We start from the raw sequence: 25930 nt of genomic DNA on the forward strand, positions 1-25930 counted from the left end.
CCATATTAGTGCTTTGAAAGCCTGAAAATTTACCATTTGGGCAGCAATTTGTGTTTTGGCCATAACTCACTCAAAAGCAGGTCCAATTGACCTGAGATTTTTACCATGAATAGGTAAGACATATATTTAAAATTCTTATGAAGACACCAAAGCCCAGAAATGGCAGAACCAAGCCAAATAGCTTGCAAAAGTTCAGGTCCAAAAACTGGCCGAACCAAAAGTGACCTAAAAATGACCTAAACCTACCATTTTGGTACATTCTGTCCAGCATTGGTAGATTGACTATAACTTGGTCTACATAACTCAGAATGACCTGAAATTTTGTCCTGCGTGCAATAAGACATAGACCTACAAGTTTGTAGTTTTGACCGAAACTCGAAAACAGAGGGAACTAGGTCGTCCGACTAGGTCAAATTAGTATACAGAAATCCGACAAATTGCAATAAAATGCAACATACTTGGAAATGAATTTGGTAACATGTTCCAATACCAAAAGGCTACAAATGTGACATATTGGTAACATTAAAACCTAATTCACCTAGAGTGCATCGAGGGTTAACATCTTAGGTTGACTAAGGAAATAATAGAATTCAATAAGTTAATTATTAAGCTTTATTCTTAGAGACAGTTTAAATGAGTACTGAAACATTTCAAATTGTGTGTTTCAGTTAGCAAAGACTCAAGGAAGGGGAAGGAAACACTGAGTCAGAGCCAAGAGATAGTTATTAGAGGTTTATGCACAACAGTTATTTCTTTTGAATTTTCAATTGAAATAAATAATAATTATTTGTATATTATTGTTTTAAATTGTGAAAAATTATTTGATTGATATTTGATGGATATTTATTGATTGAAAAGCATTGTAAACGGTTTGAAACCACAGCTATCATGTATATTGATTGAATTCCTCGCTAGCTTATCTAGTGGGATGAATTGAATTCCCTCTCTGGCTGAACTGTTGAGGTGTGTGCCTGTTGAGGACGAATAGAATGAGTACTCATATTATTGCTAGCTAGCTATGTTATTCCTCATTAGCCATCGGCTTTTGGGATGAATTGAATTCCTCATTAGCCATCGGCTTTTGGGATGAATTGAACTTTGGCAACATGATTAAACTGTGTATGTATGATTTATTGATATTTATTGTGATATTGTGAAATGGAGTTTAAATTCTTTATGACATTCATTGTCTTTGAATTTAACTATGGTTTTAAGTATCCACTATTTATATGACTTATGATTTGTGATTTAAAGTTGTATTTGGTTAATGTTGTGCACTACTGAGACATTGGCTCAGCGATAGCTTTTCATTGCTGTCGCAGGTAGACAGACTGACAGGGCAGCAAACTAGGCTTCTAGGGCTACACTGAGAGATCATCGGGTATATTGAGTATATCATATTTTGCATTTTGTATTGTAATGTATGTTCACTGTATGTATATAGTGTTTTTGATTTTGAGTAGTTGTAAATTAAAATTGTACATTGAAGTTGTAAAATAAATTGTAAATTAATTTGGTTTGTAAATGTTGTGATATATTTCTTTTATCTCAGCCTTTGAAAACACTGAACAATTATTGTGGATTTGAGTTGACAAATGTTGAGAAACATATTGTGTTGATTAAATATTGGAGTTTGAGATTGAGAAATATATTTGAAGTGCTTTTTATAGGTTTTTGAAGAACTGTTTTATTCAAAATATAGATGGCACTCTGCCAAAATTTTTACAGAAATTATTAATAATTCAAATGTGTTAGCTGTTTCACTTCAGTTTAAAAATTTTTTTAACAACTGTAAATAGTGCTCACAACTGTAAAAAGAAGTAAGAAAAGTTTTAAAATCCCTTGTAGTGTATTTAATGGGTTATCAGTAGACGAAGTTGGTAATTCATTAGGTATACTACGGGATCATGTTATGCTTTATAGAGGGGTAGGGCGTGACATATCCGGACTGACACTGGTCACCGAAATAGTGAAATATACCAGGCTATGCAAATAGGGGTGTTACATATACCTCAAAGCAGGAATGGTGATGCCGAAAGATTTGGATTTGTTAGCGTTATAAACATTGGTGTTTGGTGTGATGGAGTGCCAAAAGTCCATGCTATTGTAGATCATTCAGTTTTGCGAAATCTCTTGGAATCTGGTACTATCAAAATCAAACACTGCGTTGAACTCGTCCATGTTCATAACTCGATCAATGCTAAGAAGCTGAAATTCGATCCTCCCCCTTTCTTCCCGGTCTGTGGGCCATAGTGTGGCTTTGAAACTGCAAAGGAATTCCAAAGTGGTGTCCTTATAGGCTAAAAACTAGAGTTGGGCAAATATGGTCCACCCAATGCCATCAAATAGCCCATCAATCTCATCACGCAGGCCGAGTTGCTCCAATAACCTGAAATCCATATACTTCATAAAAATAATCCTCCAGTTGTTTAGCCGTGCACACAAGTCTCGATGGGCAGAATCTTGGAATATCCAGGTAATGGAGAACTCGGGTTGTGGTGGCTATGGAGGTTACTGTTGAGGTGCTGGTGGTGGTTAGGGTTGTGGTTGTGGTGGATGGGTTTGCCTTGTTCGTGGATGTTGGGGCAATGGCTAATGAGGAGAAGGTGAGGATTTGTGTTCTTGCCAGGAAAAGGAGAACATTCGTTTAGCTGGTCTCTTTGCAGATGCCATTGGAGGTTTTAGAAAAGGAAAGGCAAAAGTTTTGTGAGAGAAAAAGGAGATTTGAGGGGTTTTAAAAGGGAAGGAAGCTTGGAGATGAAGAGTTTCTGAGTGAGGGGAAGTTTAATAGGAGTTATGTGGATTTAAAGGGTCGTTGTGACCCTTCGTTTTGCACTTTTCGCACCCCAGATATCGCGTCTGCAATAGATACACGGGGCATGTATCACTATACGGGTCTCGACTATCGGACCCGTGTAACTTTCTATCCTAAATTTTCCTTTTTCTACTAAGTTACATGTCCTATGTAAATCTGTTATGAGACCCGTGTAACTTTTTGTCTCCAAGTTACTTTGCTAGCTAAATTACACGGCCCATATAAATTGGATTTGGGATTCGTGTAACTTCCTATCTCCCTCAAACTTAAAATTTTTCTCTCTAATGTCGAAGCACGCCCCATGTAATGTTACATGGGGTCAGCCCGTGTAAGTTTCTGGGGGTTGTGGAAATTTGACTCTGGGGTTAAACTTTTGAACGACCCATGTAATTTTCTGGCTCTCCAATTCTCCCTGTGTTAAACTATAATGCTACCACTATGAATGAAATGAATGTAAAAAGTAGTAATAGGTTTACTTCCCCAATTTTGTGCAGTCTCTTCTTGTGTGGTTTGATATCTCCTCTCTTCCTTTGCCTTTGATTCTTTGCTTTTGTAGAATTGTGAATTGGGGTACCTATGGAATAGAACAAGAGTAAACAGAAAATAAGAATAAAATAAGAATTAGAATAAAGGAAATTTAGAAATTTTGGGTTGCCTCCCAAAGAGAGCTTGTTCATAGTCATTAGCTTGACTCTGCCTTCGTTGTTCACGGTTTGTCTGGATGGTCATCGAAGGCACAATTGGCTCCCTTCTCTATGGGTTCTCCCAGAAAATATGGCTTTAGCTTTTACCCATTCACTTTGAATGCACTTGAGGTTTTTCTCTAAATCTCTACAGCTCCATGCAGGAAGACTTGCATAACGTTAAAGAGCCCAGACCATCTTGACTTCAGCTTCCCTGGAAAAAGTTTTAACCTAGAGTTGAAGAGCAGGACAAGGTCTACTGCTTTTATTTCTTTTATTACTATGCGTCTGTCATGCCATCTTTTGGTTTTGTCTTTGAAGATTTTGGCATTCTCATACGCATCCTACCTTATTTCGTCTAACTCATTGAGCTGTAGGAGCCTTTTTTCACCAACATCTTTGAGGTCAAAATTCAGGGTCTGAATTGTCCAGTAGGCTTTGTGTTCAAGTTCGACAAGGAGGTGGTATGATTTCTCATAAATTAGTCAAAAGAGTGTTGTTCTAATTGGAGTTTTATATGCAGTGCGATATGCCCATAATGCATCATCTAACTTCACAGACCAATCCTTCCTTGAGCGGTTTACTGTTTTCTTGAGGATTCGTTTCAGCTCCCTGTTTGAAATTTTTGCTTGATCACTGGTTTGAGGATGATAAGGTGTGGTCACCTTATGAGTCACTCCATACTTCTTCAATAGTGTTTCAAATTATTGGTTGCAGAAGTGACATCCTCCATCGCTGATTATTGCTCGTGGTGTGCTAAATCTTGTGAAGATGTTATTCTTAAGGAACTTTGTGACCACTCTGGCATAATTGGTTAGTGTGGCTATTGCTTCTACCCATTTTGACACATAATCAACACTAACCAAAATATACTTATTTCCAAAGGAAAAGGGGAATGAGCCCATGAAGTCTATCCCCCACACATAAAATAGCTCTACCTCAAGTATGCCGAGTAGTGGCATTTCACTCCTTCTGGAAATGTTACCTATTCTTTGGCATTGATCACAAGCTAGCATGAATGATCTCACATCTTTAAACAGATTAGGCTAGTAAAATCCTGCTTGCAAAATTTTAGTTGCTATTTTTGTGGTGCCAAAGTGTCCTCCATATGGTGATGAATGGCAGTGCTAGAGAATGCTCTCTATATCCTCTTCTGGTATGCATCGTCTTATCAGCCCATCATTGCATCTCTTGTATAGCAGAGGTTCCTCCCATGTGTAGAATCACATATCGTGCAGCAATTTCTTCCTTTGCTGGTAAGACATGTTGGGTGGCAAAACCCTGCATACAAGAAAATTTACAAAATCAGTATACCATGGAACTTGGGATAAGGCTAATAGGTAATCATCCGGGAATGAGCCATCTATTGGCAACTCTTCAGCTTCTTCTAAGTCCTCGTGTCTTAGCCATGAGAGATGATCAGCTACCACATTTTCGACCCCTTTCTTTTCTTTGATTTCAAGGTCAAATTCTTGAAGTAATAAGATCTATCGAATCAATCTTGGCTTCACTTCCTTTTTATTCAAAAGGTATCTGATAGCAGCATGGTCTGTGTATACAATGACTTTTAATCCAAGAAGATAGGATCTGAATTTGTCAATTGCAAACACTACTGTTAGGAATTCCTTTTCTATGGTAACGTAGCTGATTTGTGCATCGTCAAGTGTCCTACTTGCGTAGTAAATGGCATGGAGTTTTCTATCTTTCCTTTGTCTGAGTACTACTCCCATAGCATAATCACTTGCATCGCACGTGATTTCAAATGGTAGCTCTTAATTAGGTGATTGTATAATAGGTGCTGAGATCAAGGCCTCTTTTATCTTGTTGAAAGAAGCCAGGCAATTTTCATCAAAATCAAAGAAAACATCTTAACTTAATAAATTTTTCAATAGTTTAGCTATTTTGGAAAAATCTTTGATGAATCTTCTGTAAAAGCCTGCACGTCCCAAAAAACTTCGCCCTTCTTTGACTGATGTTGGTGGTGACATTTTTTTGATGATCTCAACTTTCGCCTTGTCAACTTTAATCCCTCTTTCTGATATCCGATGACCAAGGACTATGCTTTCTCTTACCATGAAGTGACATTTTTCCCAATTTAGGACCATGTTTGATTCTTCACATCTTTACAACACTTTGGATAAGTTAGCTAAGCAATCATCAAAAGTAGTTCCATAGACAGAAAAATCATCTATAAAGACTTCCATGATATTTTCAATATAATAAAAAAAAATAGCCATCATGCATCTTTGAAAGGTAGCAGGGGCATTACAAAGACCAAAAGGCATTCTTCTATATGCAAAGGTTCCATAAAGGCATGTGAATGTGGTCTTTTCTTGATCTTCTAGGTGAATAGGAATTTGAAAGAATCCCAAATACCCATCTAGATAACAAAAGTAGGAATGTTTTACTAGCTTTTCTAGCATTTGGTCGATGAAAGGGAGAGGAAAATGGTCTTTTTTGGTAGCACTATTCAATTTCCTATAGTCTATGCACATGCGCCAACCAGTGACTACCCTAGTAGGGATCAGTTCATTGTTTGCATTTTGGATGATAGTTGTCCCGCCTTTCTTAGGCACTACATGTACTGAACTAACCTATTTACTCTCAAAAATTGGGTATGTAATACCTGCGTCTAATAGTTTCAGAATTTTTTTCTTAACTACTTCTTTCATGTTTGGGTTAAGCCTTCTTTGGTGTTCAATAGTGGGTTTACTATTTTCCTCCATGGGTATCCTATGCATGCAAATCGAGGGATTAATTCCTTTAAGGTCTTCTATTTTATCCCCTATAGCCTTGCTATAGGTCCTGAGTACTCTTAGCAATTTTTTCTCTTCTATATCAGATAGGCTAGCATTGACAATAATAGGATATTTAGAGTTTGAGACCAAAAATGCGTACCTTAGTGAGGAGGGGAAAGGCTTAAGTTCTACCTGTTCAATGTTGAGCCAAGGGTAGGGGTGGATGAGCTACTAAATATTGTGAGCGCAAACTGCAATTTCTGTGTTTTCATTATCAGCATTGTGAGTGTGCAGTAAGCATGCTTTAAGAGGATCTTTAGGATACGCTTTACGTGATTCCTCTTCAACTTGTTTGTCAACCATATCAATTTTAAAGCATGCATCAGGTTCAAATTTGTGTTTCATCATGTTGAACAAGTTGAATTCCACTTCTTCATCTCCTACCTTGAGAGTTAGCCACACATTTTTAACGTCTATGATTGCTCCAGCGGTTGCTAAGAAAGGTCTTTCCAAGATGATAGGGATTTGAACATCCTTTTCCACTTCGAGGACAACAAAGTCAACTGGAATGAAGAATTTGCCTACCTTGATAGGGATGTTCTCAAGTATGCCCACGGGATATTTAACAGATCGGTCAGCCAATTACAGTGAAATTATTGTGGATTTCAGTTCTTCGATCTCTAGCTTTTGACATATTGATCGAGGCATTAGACTCACACTTGCCCCAAAATCACAGAGGGCCTTATCTATTTTCTTATCGCCAATGAGACAAGGTATGGAGAAGCTTACTGGATCCTTCAGCTTTGGCGGCAGTTTATTTTGCAGTATGGCACTGCATTCCTCTGTTAGAGCAATAGTCTCATAGTCCTCCAGCTTTCTTTTATTTGACAGAATTTCCTTAAGGAATTTGGTATAGGATGGCATCTGAGAAAGTGCTTCGGTGAAGGGAATGTTGATGTAGAGTTTCTATAAAACTTCTAAAAACTTCCCAAACTGCTTGTCCAATTTGGCTTTCTAGAATCTCTAAGGAAATGGTAGGGGAGACTAATATGGCTCTGGTAGCTTTTTTTTCTTCCTTGCTTCCTCTTCCTGATCCTTCTTGACTTCTTCCTCTTTCTTCTCTGCTTGGCTTTCAGATTTTTCAAAGGTTTCCTTTGTTGGTTTTTCCTTTGGTTGTTCTAGAATTCTTCCACTCCTCAAAGTAACTGCCTTACAATGCTCCTTTGGGTTCATCTCTGGTTGACTACGCAGTTTACCAATAGTTTTTCTTAAAGAACCTGCTTGCTGAGCAATTTGATTTTCAAATATCTTATTGTGAGTAGCAAGTTGGTCCATTTTGGAAGTCAGCTGCTTGATCATTTCATTCTGTTATTATTAAGCTACTAAGAGGCCTTCCATCATAGATTCCATGGTCATTTTCGGTTCACGCTGTTGAGGTTGAAGAGGTGGTGGTGGTTGTGAAAAGTTTTGTCCTCTATTCTAAAACCTAGGGGGTGCTGGTGGTCTGTACCCTTGCTGTTTGCTCATTGGTTGATTCTGCGAGTTAGAACATGAGAAATTAGGGTGATTCTTCCATCCAGGGTTATAAGTATTTGAATATGGGTTGTTGAGCTACCTCTGGTTGAAGTTTCCTCTATTATTCACATAGTTCATATGTTCTGTGAAGGATTTATTGAAGTTGTTACATTCCGAAGTCATATATCCTCCTTCGCAGCTGTCCCAGTGTTGTTTGATTATTCCAACAGCGTTGGCTTGCATTCTGTCAAGCCTCTTTGTGAGCTGGTTAAATTGAGCATTTATCATGCTTAGGGCATCCACTTCTAGGACCCTTGCTGCTCTCGTTGTATTTCCCCTTTCATTTTACCACTCGTAGTTGTGATACGCAACTCTCTCCAGAAGTTCAAGTGCTTATACTACCATTTTCTCCATTAGGTCACCTTCTACAGCTGAATCTACTGTGCTCCTTGTGGAAAGCAACAGCCCATTATAGATGTCACACCTTACCCCTCTGTAAGGTATAACATGATCCCATAGTATACTTAATGAATTATTGAACTTCGCCTACCAATAACCCATTAAATATAGTACAAGAGATTTTAAAATAATTTTATCTTCTTTTGTAGGTGGTGAGCATTTCTAGCAGGTATTAAAAAAGTTTAATTAAAGTTTCAAAGTTAGGTAAAATTTTTGACCATTTTCATTTTTCCGCAATTTTTGTAGAAATTTCGACAGAGTGCCGTCTGTAATTGAGAAAAACAAAAAATTTTAACTTGTAAAAAGTGTAACACCCCTATTTGCATAGCCTGGTATATTTCACTGTTCCAGTGACCGGTGTCAGTCCGGATAATTAAGGGGATTAGAACCATATCTAAGACAACTAGATAAGCCCTGAAAACAAATAATTAGTAATTGTCAAATAGTTAAGCATAAATAAGAAAAATAGAACACAAGAAGTTAAATAGGCCGGGAGTCACAGCGATGGGTAACCTTTCCGAGAAGGACTGCGAGGTCAGTCTAAACTCAAATTTCAAACCTTAAAATATAACGCCGCGGTCCTTAAGACTATTGTGAACACAGTGGAAAAGAGAAAATCACAAAAAAGAATTGTTAAGTAGGTCAAATAATTAGGTCAGGGATCCGGAAGAAATATTGAATTACTTGCAAACCGGATCAAACCGACGAGGGGCAATTTGGTCAATTTACCCCTAGAGCTGACTCCTGACTTAACTGTCTAATAAAATCGAAGAAAAGAAAATTTCAGAATCAAGAATTAAATTAAAGAAGAATGGAAATAAAAAGAAAAAGGAAAAGAAATTGCATTAGTGACATCATGTGGTGACCTAAGCATGATCATAAAAATAATTACATTTAATTTTATTTTTGACTAAGTAAAACTTAAGATAATTATGTATAAAACAATGAAAAGAAAAAAAAAATCATTTCATCTTCTTCATTTGGCCGGCCAACTCTCTCTCTCTCTCTCCATTACCAACCCACCATGGAAGCTTGCACTCAAGCTTGAAATCCCTCATTTAACCTTAATGTTTCCCATAAATACTTCATAAAAGCTTGTTACCTCAACTTAAGAAGAGGATTGAAGAAGAAAGAAAGAAGGAAGAGAGAAGAACTAGGTGGAGTGAACTCCAAAGTTGAGGTAAGGAATTAAATTGACATTTTTAGTTTAAAATACATGTTATGAGTTAAATTAACTTAGATTTCAACTTTAAAATCAAAAGAAAACATGGTTGAGGGACCAAACATGAATTTTGACCAGCCTTAGTTAGGGTTTGAAATGAGTGAATTTGATGCATTTGAATGGTTTCTTAGGTTGAATTATGTTTGTAAACTATGGATAGATGTTTAGAATGCATTATATTTGAATTTTATGAATTAGGGTTCTTGGCACCTAGGGTTTAGGGAGAAAATTTTAAGAATTAGCCAAATGATGTAGTTAACCTTATTTGAGTTGAGGAATGGTCAAGTGTGACCATTTGAGGTGTGTATGAAGTGTTGGAACTAAGTTTAAATTCGGATTGGTTATGGTCATTCTGCAGGCAGCATGACTTAGGTCCCTTTCAAGGACCAAAAATAAAAATTTACCATCTCAATCAGTGTGAGGCCAATTAGGAATGAAACTAGACACAAAATGGCACATTTTTAATTTAGGAATCATGCCCAAAAAGTGACTATAACTTAGTGAACAAATTGGCCAAATCCAGATTAGGCAAACTGACTTGTACAAAAAAGACCAAATGAATAATATTTGTTCATTTGGCCATAACTTAGGCTAGGTAGGTCCAAATGACCTGATTTTTGTGGCATTAGAAAGGTATGACAAAGTAATACAACTTTTATGAAGAACACAAACCCAAATTCTGCCTTAACCAAATCATTTAGCCACCCAAAATTAGTGATCTGAAACTGCCAGAACCAAATTAGGTGCCCAGAAAATCTAGGTTAGACCAATCCGGCGAGCCATGTTCAAATGGCTATAACTTGGGCTACAAAAATCCAAATGGAGTAATTCAAAAAGGGAAATAAAGGTAAGACAATAAGGAATAACTTCTGTGAAGAAAATTTAGCCAAATTCTAACAGCAACATGACCAATAAAATAGTACAAAATAGGACACCAAAACTGAAAATTTGAAATTTGTGCCTAAAAGACTTAAGATTTGAGAAAATAAACAAAACCAACAAGTTAGGTAACCAAAATGTGGTATGTGGGTGAAAGTAGAATTCCCATACCTATTAAGCATTAGAAAGTCAACAAATTGACTTAAATAATATTGTGAATAGTAACCCCGTAATGCAAATTTTAAAGAACATCAAGCTTAGCATATTAAAGCTAGATATAAGTAGATTTGAATTCATTTTTGGACTTATGATAAATTGTGATACTGAAACACTGTGAAACTGTGTGTTTCAATTAAAAAGAATACCAGGAAAGAACTCGAGGCATCGAGTCAAGGCCAAGAGGCGACTCATATAAGGTTTCTGCACAACATAGAAATTTCTGTAAATTTTCTTCTACAAATTGTTTTGAATGAATTGTGATATTAAATTGTGAATTAATTTTATTGAAATGTTTATTATGCTTTTGACTTAAATTGTTGAAAGTTTACTTGTATATGTTTGAAACAACAATAAATGTTTAGTAAATTGTTAATATAGTTTTGAAACCATAGTGTCATGGCCATATATTTGAATACCTCACTAGCATGACTAGTGGGAAGAAATAGTTTCGAATTTCGATTCCTTCTCTGGCTGAAGTGTTGAGGTGTGTGTCAGTAGAAGAAGAAATTGAATGGGTACCCATATGTTTGAGCTAGCTAGCCTTGTGATGTGATTTCTCATAAGCCTCTGGCTATTGAGATGATTATTGTTTCGAATGGCATGATATAACTGTGTGTTTTTATGAAATTCGTTTTGAGATTTCCTAAATGAGATTGTTTGGACTAAAAATTTATAAATCATGTTTTGTATCTATTTTTCATGTTCAGTCCAATATTTAAATAAATGTGATTTGAATTATGCATAAACTGTTATTTTTAATATGTTGTGCACCACTGAGTCATAGTACTCAGCGATGGCTATTATTGCTGTTGTAGATATAGAGACTAGAGGAGCAGCAGAGTGAGCTATTGAAAATCTTAGGGATACCCCCGTGAAGTTCTGTCGGGTATATTTTATACCCTGTTTGTAATATTTATTTTGATGTTTGTAAATGTATGTACATGTAATAACTGGTCATGAGCAGTTGTATAGAGTTTGTAATAATAGTATTTTGGTTGATTAATGTAAAGTGAATTTATTATAATGAAATATGAATGGAATTATTTGTTAGTAGTATGCCCTAGAGCATATCATTTAGTATGTATCTTGTATATATTTTAATAATAAAAGGCATTTCCACTTTTCCGTTTACATAATATATTTATGTGTAATAGAAAAGGTCCATTGATATTTTGTTAGAAATATTATTCTTAAGTTGTTAAGAATATGAGTGACAATATTTCTAGCACAAAGTATCATAAATAGGTTCACAATCGAGGATACTTCATAATAAGGACATGACTTATCCAGAAAGATTGTATTCATGTTTGTTCCCAAGTTATTTATATGAGATATAAATAAGATGGAATGGTGAGTCTCATGCCATATAACAAACATGATAGGCACTTATAAATGATAAGTAGGCCGAACCAGTGACACTTATGACAAGCACATGGAGTTTACTCTTGTCAATGTTTTGTCATAAATCATATCGAGGCATATAATCTTTAGACACGAGATAGCACAGTTATCTTGTATATAGGTAGTTTGAGTTTGATATTGCTTTCATACTTGTACTATGTATGGGTATATGGGCATGTGTTGGCTCATGCTAGTTATATATGGAGGTAGGTGTTGATCAAGATGGAATCTGTTCCTCTAAGTAAATAGAGATAAAATCCTATGTTCATTTAATTGTTCTTGATGTTTCAAGTTCTGGCCAGACAGATAGATTTATTCGAAAAGAGTTTCGATGAGAAAATCTTTTAATCAAGAACTGCATTAAAAGAGAACATAATATTCATAGCAAATGGAGTTTGACATAAACCATGACTCCAGCTTGAGTTGGGATTTTGTAACAGAGAGATTCTAGTGCATGGTAACATATGATTATAGGTTCATTTAAGGTAAATCTTATTACTAATTGGGTGGCCATGGCATGCTATGCTAGGTGTTAACCATGGTCTATGAGGTTCATAAAATGATTTAGAGAAATCATTTATGGTAAGAAAGAGTTCGATGATATTAAGAGTTGAAATCATGTCTCATTGCCAATTAGTGATGAGCCTAGTAAGTCACACACATACACAAGTTATCACCTATTTAAATATGATTTAATTAATTAATTAAAGAGTTTAATTGATTAATTAAATAGATTTGGTTTGCAATTAAATTGCAAAGTCCCTAGCATGACTTGAAACCAAATCTAGATTATTGGATGTGTAGTATAAATTAAATTTATATTTAAAGTGTTTAAATATGAATTTAATTGATGAGAAATTAATTAATAGAGATTAATTAATTAATTTATATTTGATATAAATTAATTAGAAGAAGAAAATATTTATTTTGGGTTAAGAACTCAAAATTAAGTCACTGTTGCATTTTTGTCATTTCACGATTGTGACACGTGGCACCATGAGATGGTGACACATGGCATAACACATAAGCTTGCCAAATATTTTTAATCATGCAAGATGATTAAAATCAAGATTAAATATAGGTTTGACACTTGGCACAATGTGTTTGGGTCACTTAAACCTAGAGCTAATCAAAAGGTGACATGTGGCTAGGGTTTAATGTGTTAACCTAGCTATTTAAGTGTGGTTATGAAAAGAAAACATAACCAGCAGCCTCTCCTCTCAATTGTCACGCCACTTTGAGCCTCTCCAGCTATTTCTCTTCATCTCTCATCAATTCAAAGAGATTAGCCATCAATCTCTTGAATTAAGAACACTAGAAATTGTTTCTAGTGTCCTGTTTGCATCTCTAATCTCTTAAAAGGCAGAACTTGAATTTCTAATTAATAGAAAAGGCTTTAGAAGCTGTTCAAGGGCTGCCATAGGTGTTCTTGGTGTGGACAAGCTAGAGGGACAACATCTGGTGTCCTCAAGACGAATCTCAAAGGCGCAGACACGCTGCAGCACATCAAGAGGTTAGTGTAATCGTTCTTGATTTAATCTAGGGTTCTAAAATTAATCTGATTAATTTTAAAATCTTAAATAGCAAATACAGATCCAAAAACATATTAAAAGAGTTTTAATATGTTGTTTATCATTGAAATCAAATAGATAAAAATAAATCTTGCATGGTGCTTGTGACCCTAGGTGAAAATTTTTGAATTCAATGGTATAATCTTGTGTTTTTCACGCTTCCGTTCCTTCAATTGGTATCAGAGCCACTATATTTGCCATTTAGATTGTTGATTATATAATTTAATTGTGTGTTTGATCATGAGATCAAGAGATTCATTGCTGGTTGGATCATGAGATGTGGCGTCACACATGGTGAAGCCACCATTGGTGGCGGCAACAATGGTTCCATGGGTGGTTCAAGGTTTGGCTTTTTATTCTGCAATTGTTGTATGATCTAAGGCCTATTCTTTGACTAATTAAAGTGTTTAATTAGTTGTTTTAATCACACAATTAAATTATGATTCAAATCAGAATTTTAAAAATTGTTTGAATGTGATTCAAATCTGAATTTTAAAAGTTGTTTGAATGTGATTCAAATCTGAATTTTTAAAGTTGTTTGAATCATATTTAAATCTGATTTTTTAAAATTGATTCAATAAAATTCAGATCTGATTTTTTAAAAAATATTTGAATATGATTCAAATCTGATTTTTTAAAAAATGTTTGAATGTGATTCAAATCTGAATTTTTGAAATTGTTTGAATGTGATTCAAATATGAATTTTTTAATTTGTTTGAATGAGATTCAAATCTGAATTTTTAAATTTATTTGAATCATATTCAAATCTGGATTTTTAAGTTGAATATGAGATATTCAATTTAATTTAAGTATGTATGTTTTATTTAATTGTTAAATAGTGATATGCATGATGGATGATCATGGACTATAAAAGACCAATGTGATTGGATTTATTTCTTTTATGTTTCTTTGGGATTGTAAATTAATTAATTTATTTTTAATTTATTTTGGGCATGTATTATTAAGTTTGTAATATTTTTGGGTTGTAATTTCATTTATTTAAGTTCTTGTAAATTCGCCTTGGTATGCCAAGGATTACTATGTAATATTGGATTGCAAGAAGTTCAAGGAGGTCAAGAGCATTGGTGGGACCAGTGGGAGGAATTCAAGATCAAGTGTTGATTATGTACTCCTTCAGCAACTCTTGTAAAATGAATGAATGAAATGCACCTAGGAATGCCCTGATTCAATTCTTGGTGGCTCAGAATTGAATCCCTTAGAAAGTCCATGATCATACCATATTTACTGATTATCCATGAATGCATGAGATGTATAGGAATGTATGCAATTATATGATATATGCATGCTAAATGGATAATGTGCAAAGTGAGACCTTAATAGTAATTAGGATGGCTATAAAATCTTCCAAACAAATGATTAAGTTGGAAATGCTATAATTAAAGTAATTATAACATAAGCCCTCCATTGGGGCAATTATTTTAGAAATTTTAAATAGTTGCATGAGATGCAATTAATTTAAGAGATTTTCTTAAGAATAATTGTTAAGCATGAGATGTTGTAAATATGTAAATGGTTTGGTGGCCAATATTGGATGTACCTGAGGACATTAAAATTATTTGCATAATTACTGGCTCAATGGGATCAACTTAACTAATGCAAGATAAGTCAATATTGGATGTACCTGAGATTTTGAGCATTAGGGGCTAGCAAAAGGATTGAACCTCACATGAGATGTGATGGGCAAGGAGTTGCTCACTTATAGTTTATTGTAATTCCAATAATGGATGTACCTGAGGATGATCAATAGAATTATAAGAATTCAATCACCCACTAGAAATCCATCCAACTAGGATTTCCGTTTTCTACTTTGGAAGTGTAGGATTCGCTAAGTTAGTGGGAGGACCAATTTGATTAAAAGACCATAATCATTTTGGTTAATTACATGATACATTTACTAATTAATTTGGTTATTTTCTGATTAATTTTACGATAAAAATGAGCACAAAACAACCACCACCATCCAATATCCTTGCAAGCATACTTGATCACAACAGTTGACAGACCTAATCTGCGATTGGCTAAGAAATTTGAAACTTGTCCTGAACCTTGAACATATAGGATATGTTCTAGATTCAGATGTTCCTGGTTCCTTACCTCCAGAGGCCACACAAGAGGAACATGAAACTTTGGACAAGTGGAAGGAGCATGATATGAGAGCTAAGTGTTACATGCTTGCTTCCATGAGTAATGAGTTACAAAAGCAACATAAGAACATGCAGAGTGCGAGTGAGATCCTCCTTCACCTACAAGAGTTGTATGGTGAGCACAGCAGGAATGCTAGGTATGAGATATCTAGACAGCTATTCCGTATGAGGATGTCTGAGGGACAGAATGTTGGGGATCATGTCCACAAGATGATTCGGCTGATTGAGCAGTTGGAACATCTTGACTTCAACATGGATTTCCAACTACAAACGGATTTGATCCTTCAGTCCCTTCCTGAGTTTTTTGGGAATTTTGTGACAAATTTCCATATGACTAAACAGGAATGCACCTTAGCTGAATTTCTCAACATGCTGGTTATTGCCCAAAAGAATATGCCAGGCAATAAAGGAAAAGAGGTAGCTTTGGTTGCATCTTCTTCTGCTGGAAAGTCCAACAAGAAGAAGGGCAATAAGAAAAAGAAACCTTTGATTCCTGGTCCTTCCAAGAAAATAGCTAAACAGAAAAGGAAGACTAAAGCTGATAAAGGCAAAGGAAAGTGTCTCCACTGCCAACAGGAAAGTGTTTCCATTACCAACAGGAAAGTGTTTCCATTACCGAAGAAAGTGTTTCCATCGGCGAGTATAGCAATCTAAATGAATGCAATGCCATGGTGAAAACCAACTCAAGTTCAAAATATATTTGGCACTTAAGGTTATGTCATGTTGCAGAAGATAGGATTGCAAAATTGGAGAAAATGGGGATTCTATCCTCATTGGGCTCTGAGCCTACTCCAACTTGTGAATCTTGCCTTCAAGGCAAAATGACTAGATCACCCTTTGTTGGACAAGGGCTAAGAGCTGAAAATATTTTGGAACTAATACATAGTGATGTATGTGGTCCATTTAAAGAAATGGCTAGAGGGGGCTTTCATTATTTTATTACCTTTACTGATGATAAATCAAGGTTTGGGTATTTGTATTTGATGAAATACAAACATGAATCCTTTAAAAAGTTCAAAGAATTTAAATCTGAAGTAGAAAATCAAACAGGAAAGAGTATTAAAGCTCTTCGATCAGATCGTGGAGGTGAATATTTGAGTCTTGAATTTGATGAATACTTGAGAGCATGGCATTGTTTCTCACCGACTCCTCCAGGAACGCCACAGCTGAATGGTGTATCTGAAAGGAGAAATCGTACCCTATTGGATATGGTACGTAGTATGATGAGCTATACTGATATGCCAATCTTCTTTTGGGGATTTGCATTAGAATAAGCTATATATATTCTGAATAGGATTCCATCAAAATCAGTTTCTTCCACACCTTATGAGATATGGCATGGAAGAAAACCAAGTCTTAAGCATGTTAAGATTTGGGGTTGTCTAGCTTATATCAAAAAGCTGAACACTGATAAATTGGAGACCAGATCAGAAAAAGGTCGATTTGTTGGATATCCAAAAGATAGTTTTGGATATTATTTTTATTTGCCTACTTCACAAAAGGTTGTGATAAGTAGAGATGCCACATTTCTTGAACAACAGTTTGTTCAAGAAGGAGGCAAAGGAATGCAAATAGAGTTAGAATTTGAGAATTCTGACCAACCAGCATCGGATGGATATAGATCCATCTAGTCAACCTATACCCATTGATGAAACATCTACACTGTTCCTCGTAGAACAACCGTGGTATCTCACCCACGGTGAGATATGGTTTTCTTCATGAAGAAGAACAAGAGTTGTCTACTCATGAAGAAGTAGATCATGGAGATGATCCACTTACCTATGAAGAAGCTATATCAGATATAGACTCTTCAAAATGGATTGATGCTATGAAATCCGAGATTGATTCCATGTATAAGAATCAAGTTTGGGATCTTGTTGACCCACCTGAAGGTATTGTACCTATAGGGAACAAATGGGTTTTCAAGAAGAAAATTGGTTCTGATGGAAAGGTAGAGACCTATAAGGCAAGGCTAGTAGCGAAAGGGTTTCGCCAAAAGGCAAGGAATAGACTATGAGGAGACTTTCTCGCCTGTTGCCATGCTTAAATCAATTAGGATTTTATTAGCAATAGCTGCATACTATGATTATGAGATTTGGCAGATGGATGTCAAAACAGCTTTTCTCAATGGATACATTGAAGAAAACATTTTCATGGAACAACCTAGGGAATTTGAATCCCAAGATGGTTCCAAGGTATGCAAGCTAAAGCGATCCATTTATGGGTTGAAACAAACTTCGAGGAGTTGGAACATCCGTTTTGATGAAGCCATTAAATCCTTTGGTTTTACCAAAAATGAGGATGAGCCATGTGTATATAAGAAGGTTAGTGACAGTGCTATCACTTTCCTTGTCTTATATGTGGATGACATACTGTTGATGGGTAATGATACAGGTATGTTGACGACTATAAAGGTATGGTTGTCAAATACATTCTCCATGAAAGACTTAGGGGAGGCAACCTATATTCTTGGGATTCGCATCTATAGTGTCACACCTTACCCCTCTGTAAGGCATAACATGATCCCGTAGTATACCTAATGAATTACCAACTCCGTCTACTGATAACCCATTAAATACACTACAAGGGATTTTAAAAACTTTTTACTTCTTTTACAGTGGTGAGCACTATTTACAGGTGTTAAAAACTTTGGTGAACTGAGGTGAAACAACTAACTCATTTGATTTATTTGGAATTTCTGTAAAAATTTTGGCAAGGTGCCATCTGTATTTTGGATAAAACAGTTCTTCAGAAAACCTGTAAAAAAAAGCACTTCAATAATTTTCCAAATCTCAACTCCAATACATTTCTCAACACAACAATTTATCAACACAATTCCATAGAAATTTTTCAAAGTCTGAGATAAGGAAATATAATACAGCTTTTACAAGTCAAAACAGCTCGTAATTATTTTACAACTTCAAGGTACAATTTGAATTTACAACTGCTCAAAACAAAAAACAAAATGTACATACAGTGTCATACATTCTGATTACAAAATGCAAGGTATTGGTATACTTATTATACCCAAAAATCTCTCATTTGGAGGTATTAGCGGCCTAGTCTGCCATGCTCTCTCTACTGCGGCGGCAATAAAAGCTATCATTTGAGACAATGTCTCAGTGGTGCACAACATTAACCAAATACAATTTAATCACAATTCATAAGTCATGTAAATAGTGGATACTTAAAATCATAGTTAAATTCAAGACAATAAATGTCAACAAGAATTTAAACTCCATTTGTCAATATCACAATAATTTTCCATAAGTCAGATCATGTTTGAATTCAAAAGACAGTATATGTCAATGAGAGTTTAAATCAATTTCACAATCTCACAATACATAATAATGCAATTTAGTCGAATAATTTAAGAATACAGTGTTGCCAATTCATTCACAACTTAAGCCATGACACAAATTTCCGATCAATGCCGTGTTGTACACCACGACAAAGCAATCACAACCTCACTAATCGAAATCAATGAGGAAGGGGAGCTAGCTATATAATGAGTACTCATCCGATCACCTCAACTGGTAAACCAGAGAGGGAGAAAAATAAACGATCACGACTCCATAAATGGAGAAGGAAAATAAACGATCACAACCCCATAAATGGAGAAGGAATGATACGACATCACATGCTAAGTGTGAACACAAAATCAATTCCAAACATTTTATTCAAATGATTCGTGAGAATCCAATAAATTTCCAAACTCATAGTTTCATTCATAAAATGGCAACCCAATTCATAATTAACTTCAATTTCCACAAAAACCATTTACAATGCTTTTCAATCAATAAGTTTCCATCAATATCATTCAAACAATTTTTCACAGTTTCAAACCATTCACAATGTTTTTCAATCAATAAGTGTCCACCAAACACATTTCCACAATTTAAAACAATGATATGCAAATAGTCAATATTTATTTCCATTGAAAATAATTCAAAAGAAACAGTTGTTGTGCACAAACACAATTTAAAACAATAATATACAAATATTCAATATTTATCTCAATTGAAAAATTCAAAAGCAATAGCCGTTGTGCACAAACACAATTTAAAACAATAATATACAAATATTCAATATTTATCTCAATTGAAAAATTCAAAAGCAATAGCCGTTGTGCACAAACACAATTTAAAACAATAATATACAAATATTCAATATTTATCTCAATTGAAAAATTCAAAAGCAATAGCCATTGTGCACAAACACAATTTAAAACAATAATATACAAATATTCAATATTTATCTCAATTGAAAAATTCAAAAGCAATAGCCGTTGTGCACAAACACAATTTAAAACAATAATATACAAATATTCAATATTTATCTCAATTGAAAAATTCAAAAGCAATAGCCGTTGTGCACAAACCTCTGATGACTGTCTCCCTGGTCTGGACTCAGTGTTTCTTTCCCTTTTGCTGAGTCCTTGTTAGCTGAGAAACACAATTTGAAGTGTTTCAGTACTAAATTAAACTGTCTCTATCGATGGTGTTTGGTAAACAATGCACTGAACTCAATTATTCACTTAATCACCTAATATACCGACCCTCGCTATGCTTTAGGTACATTAGGTTTTAGTATCGTTAATATGTCACATTCGATAAGGTTTTAGGTTTGGTATGTTTTACCAAAGTCATTTCCTTGCTTAGTGCATTTTAATGCAAATTGCTGGATTCCGGGACACTGGTTTGACCTAACCGGACGATCTAGTTCCCTCAGTTTTCGGGTCTCGGTTGAAACTACAAACTTGTAGATCTAGGTCTTATTGCACGCGGGGCAAAATTTCAGGTCAATCCGAGTTAAGTAGACCAAGTTATGGTCATTATACTATTGCTGGTCAAATGGTACCAATTAGGTCATTTTTTTGGTCAATTTGGTCAACTTTGGTTCGGCCAGTTTTTGGACCCGAACTTGTGCAAGCTTTTTGACTTGCTTCTGGTCGTTTCTGGGTTTTGGTGTCTTCATAAGACTTGTAGGTATGGGTCTTAACTATTCATGGTTAAAATTTCAGGTCAATTGGACCTGTTTTGAGTGAGTTATGGCCTAAATACTCACTGCTGCCCAAATGGTCAGTTTTAGGTCTCAAGTGTACCTAATCCGAATTGGTCATTTTTCACATCACCTTGCAAGCAGAATTTTGGTATGGTTTCTCAATGAAAGTTGGCACATTTTGTGCCTAGTTTCACCTCAAATTGGTCTCATACCAATTGAGGTTACACATTTCAGGTTATGGGCTAAAATGTACACTGCCCTCAATATGCATTTCACACCCCACTTCAAACACACATATACCTTGCAATTTGGTTCACTTCCCTACCAATCTGTTTTGGTACATTAACCACAGTATAATCTACTTTACATTAACATTATTTTGGGCAGATTAACATTACCCTCAACACACCAAATATAATTCACATTTACAATATCTCAATACCATTACATACACACCTAAACACCACTAATTCTCACATACACTTTACACAATAATTTCATACACATATCCTTCATTCCTTAATGCCACAATTCTGCCAATACTTCCATCAATACATACAATTATGCAAGGGTTCCCAAGCTGCCGAAATTGTCCTTCAACACCACATTGCCCTACAATCCATCAATTCTCATCCAAGTGCCAAAATCACCATATATATGTGAAACAATTCATTAGGATATTAATTTACCATGATCAACATTATTTCTCATCAATTATATGCATAATAAATCATCAAATGTGTGACCCCATGGCTGTCCAAAAATGGCTATCTCAATAACTATTTAAACTTCAAAATTTCCTTCACAAAACTAACACCCATAACATAAACATAAAGTTTAACAAGGAAATTCTCAAAAATGCAAACTTACCTTTAATTGTAACTTGCTAAACCTTCACCAAACTTCTCAAAATTGGTATCAATATCTTCCTTGTGATGTGTAGACAAAGTTTCATGAAGGAACCTAAGAGATTGGAGTTGAAAATGGAGAGTTAAGAGAGCTTGCATGAAAAATGGCCATGGTTTTTCCTCTCACCTTCATTCACGGCAATGTTGAGATCACTTTGAGGAAGATGAAGTTCAGCTGATTTAGTGGAGTTACAGCTGCCCTATTATATGTTTATTTTATGCATTAGTGGTCCACTCACCATTTTAATCATATTTTAAGCTAAACTTTCATTTAATCCCACATTAAACCCTTGATTTTAGCTATTTACTTTAGGCACCACCAAATTAATTTTTCATTTTATTTTCTAAGTGTAATATTATTTATTTTTAATGGACATTTAGGTCAAAAGACACTTCGGGACGTCAAATGACCATAATGCCCCTGTTCGGGTGGCATTCTCGATTTTTCGGTAACACCGAGTTTTGTCCGTTTTTCGATTTCTCACTTTTCTTTGTACTAATTATTTAATTTTTCTTTGATCTTTCTAATGAGATTTATTCTTCAACAAGGGTCTATTTAAGTCCTAAAAATGTTTTCCAGGGTTCCCCGCAGTCCAGGGCTAGTCAACGGTCCACGCCGTGACTTCCCGGTGCGGTCACCCATCGTTAGGTTTCCCGGCTCATTTAACTTGGTCACATTTCTTTGCTATTATTTTTCCTTTGTTTTTCTTGTATTTTCTTTTCTTGTATTTCATTATTTATGTCTCCTCTCTCATATCAAGGTGTGGTTCTAGGCATCCTAGCTGTCCGGACAACACTGGTCACTGGAGCAGTAGAACGCACTACCGAACTTAGGGGTGTTACAATTCTCCCCCCCTTAAATAAATTTCGTCCACGAAATTTTACCCAGTAGTCATCTTATAATAGTCATACGTTTATTTTCTCCTTTCTATATGATCGTATAATCTTCTTTTTCTCAAATTTGTATAAGACTTTTAACAATCTAATACAATGTTTGATTTGTTTGGATAACACCAATCTCCTCTTACTATTATGCTGTCTAATATTTCAGTTCACGTTGCTTCTTGAATGACCCTTGAGGTCATGTTAGAATCATTCATCAGGCATTGGTCCTCTGACCATTCTAATCCATAGTCTTCCTCACATTCGTAATATTTCTTTGTTACATATGAATCAACTGTTCAAATCTCTACTTCCGTAACTCTTTTTATCTGTCAATATTCTATAACTTACTTCCTTTTGTACTGAACTGTAACCTTTCGATATTCTAACTTTTGAGTTTTAGATCCTTAAGTAGGATTTTCAAACTTATTTCTAACAATTAAATTCTGTCCTGGCATAACTATACCAAAACAGATGCCGTTGGCAACTATTCTCATCTAGATGTACTATCGGGTAGTACGTAGCTCTACACAATAATCTCAAGTTAGTACTGAAATCTGCAGCTTATTCAATAGATCAAACTTTCCTATCTTTTATCCTTTTCGAATTCACTGATATCCGAACTTATTCTGATTACAATATCCATTAACAATTACTAACAGTAACATCTCTGCCTTCATCTAGAGCAATTCTATTTCTGTAACTTATTTTTACGTCCTCTTGCCTTACATTAAGTAGGCTCGCCAATTAGCTTAAAATTTTATGGTGTGTCAGCAAATACTTTTCGCCGATAAACTCTTCCAAAACTAATTTCACTTGTTATCACAATCCTTATCCTAAAGGACTAATCACTAATGCATCAAAATTTATTTCCCCGACCTCCTGTCCTAACGGACTTGTTACTAGCACCTCAAAATCCATTTTTGTACCTGGAGCAGCAATGCAATCAATGATGCTAGCACACACATAAGAATGGGTAGAACCCAGATCGATTAACACAAACACATCCTGATTAAAAGTTGAGAAGGTACCAGCCACAACATCAGATATCTCTGCCTCTTCCCTCTGTCTCATGGCATAGACTCTGACTGGAGCACTATCTTGCTCTGATTGTTTTACTGTGCCTTGGCTGCCTGCTGGGTTACCTCTACCCCTGCCTCTACCTCTGCTAGGTGGTTGTGAGCTTCTGGTGACAGGGCTCTGAACTGACCCTTCTGCAGTAGTGGGAGGTGGTTCAACTCTGCGACCATCGGTGCGTCCTTGGCAAAGTGTCCTATGCCTCCACAGTTATAACAGGCTCCAATAGCCTTATAGCATATCCCACCATGATATCTTCCACAATTTTCACATTGGCGGGAATGGTAGGAACCTCCGGTACTATGCTGACCAGATAAAGGAGGTTTCTGTCCTGAATATCTTCCCCTTCCAGACTTCTTGCCACCTCTGCCATGTCCCCCATAGTTCTTCCTCTTTCTAGTATGACCACTGGAACTCTGTTCTACAGATTTTCCCTCTTTCTCTGTCTTTTCTGATCTCTTTTTCTCTGGAGCAGTCTCAAACTCAACTCTTTCCAACTCTAGGGCTTGAGAAACAAGTTCAGAGAAGTTAGTGTGTTTGAAGCCGAGCACTTGTACTCTAATACTGGGCTTCAAGCCAGTTTCAAACCTCTTGCATCTCTCCCTGCTGGTAGCAAGCAAACTTACTGCATAGTGGCTAAGGCGGGAAAATTCTCTTTCATACTCAGCCACTGATCTGCCCCTCTGTTTCAAACTTAAGAATTCTTGTAGCTTCTGGTCTACATAAGCATCAGGGATGTATTTCTGTCTGAATTCCCTGAGGAAGTCATTCCAGGTCAAGATCTGCAGTTCTACTGCATCGTGGGGAATGGTTTTCCACCAGTCATAAGCATCCCCTTGTAGTAAGGATACTGAGTATTCAAGTCTGAGCTCCTCTGTACAATGAAGTTTCTTGAACACCCTATCCATCCTCTCTAACCACTGTTCAGCTTCTATAGGATCTACTGTCCCCTTAAACTCTGTAGCCCCATACTTCATCAATTTATCATACTGCCTTGTAGGAGACTGTGGTTGTACCACGGGTGTCTGAATTGGGACTTGAGTAGGTGCATTATCAGCCATTTGTTGGAATATTGCGATCCATCTGAGCGAATCGAGCAGAAATCGCTAGATCGCTAGGCAGTGTCTTTGAACCACTAACATTTTGTAGGCCTGGGGCATCCCCTTGCACCTCAGCCTCAATAGACTGATCGACTGAACGATCACCCTCTTCCATATTCAATGCGAGGATCTTAGCTTTCCTGAACAATAACACAAGAATATTCACTCTCGTTAGTGCATATTTATACTGTAATGTACTGTATGTATCAGACAATGATATTGAGCAGTTGTACTATGCAAAAAGAACATTCAAATAACAGAAAACGGAATTTAAAAACATTGCTCGATACCACTAAAACATGTCACACCTTACCCTCTCAGTAAGGCATAACATGATCCCGTAGTATACCTAATGAATTACCAACTCTTCATCGATAACCCATTAAATACACGATAAGGGATTTTAAAACTTTTCTTACTTCTTTTACAAGGTGAGCACTATTTACAGTGTTAAAAACTTTGGTGAACTGAGGTGAAACAACTAACTCATTTGATTTATTTGGAATTTCAGAAAATTTTGGCAAGGTGCCATCTGTATTTTGGATAAAGCGGTTCTTGAAAACTCAGTAAAAAAGCACTTCAATAATTTTCCAAATCTCAACTCCAATACATTTCTCAACACAACAATTTATCAACACAATTCCATAGAAATTTTTCAAAGTCTGAGATAAGGAAATATAATACAGCTTTTACAAGTCAAAATAAACTGTAATTATTTTACAACTTCAAGGTACAATTTGAATTTACAATCGCTCAAAACCAAAAACAAAATGTACATACAGTTTCATACATTACAGTACAAAATTCAAGGTATTGGTATACTTATTATACCCGAAAAATCTCTCGCTGGAGGTATTAGCAGCCTAGTCTGCTCTGTCTCTCTACTGCGATAAAGAATAAAGCTATCATTTGAGACAATGTCTCAGTGGTGCACAACATTAACCAAATACAATTTAATCACAATTCATAAGTCATGTAAATAGTGGATACTTAAAATCATAGTTAAATTCAAGACAATAAATGTCAACAAGAATTTAAACTCCATTTGTCAATATCACAATAATTTTCCATAAGTCAGATCATGTTTGAATTCAAAAGACAGTATATGTCAATGAGAGTTTAAATCAATTTCACAATCTCACAATACATAATAATGCAATTTAGTCGAATAATTTAAGAATACAGTGTTGCCAATTCATTCACAACTTAAGCCATGACACAAATTTCCGATCAATGCCGTGTTGTACACCACGACAAAGCAATCACAACCTCACTAATCGAAATCAATGAGG

This window comes from Hevea brasiliensis, chromosome 2, assembly GCF_030052815.1.
Source record: "Hevea brasiliensis isolate MT/VB/25A 57/8 chromosome 2, ASM3005281v1, whole genome shotgun sequence".
In the NCBI taxonomy this organism is placed as follows: Eukaryota; Viridiplantae; Streptophyta; class Magnoliopsida; order Malpighiales; family Euphorbiaceae; genus Hevea; species Hevea brasiliensis.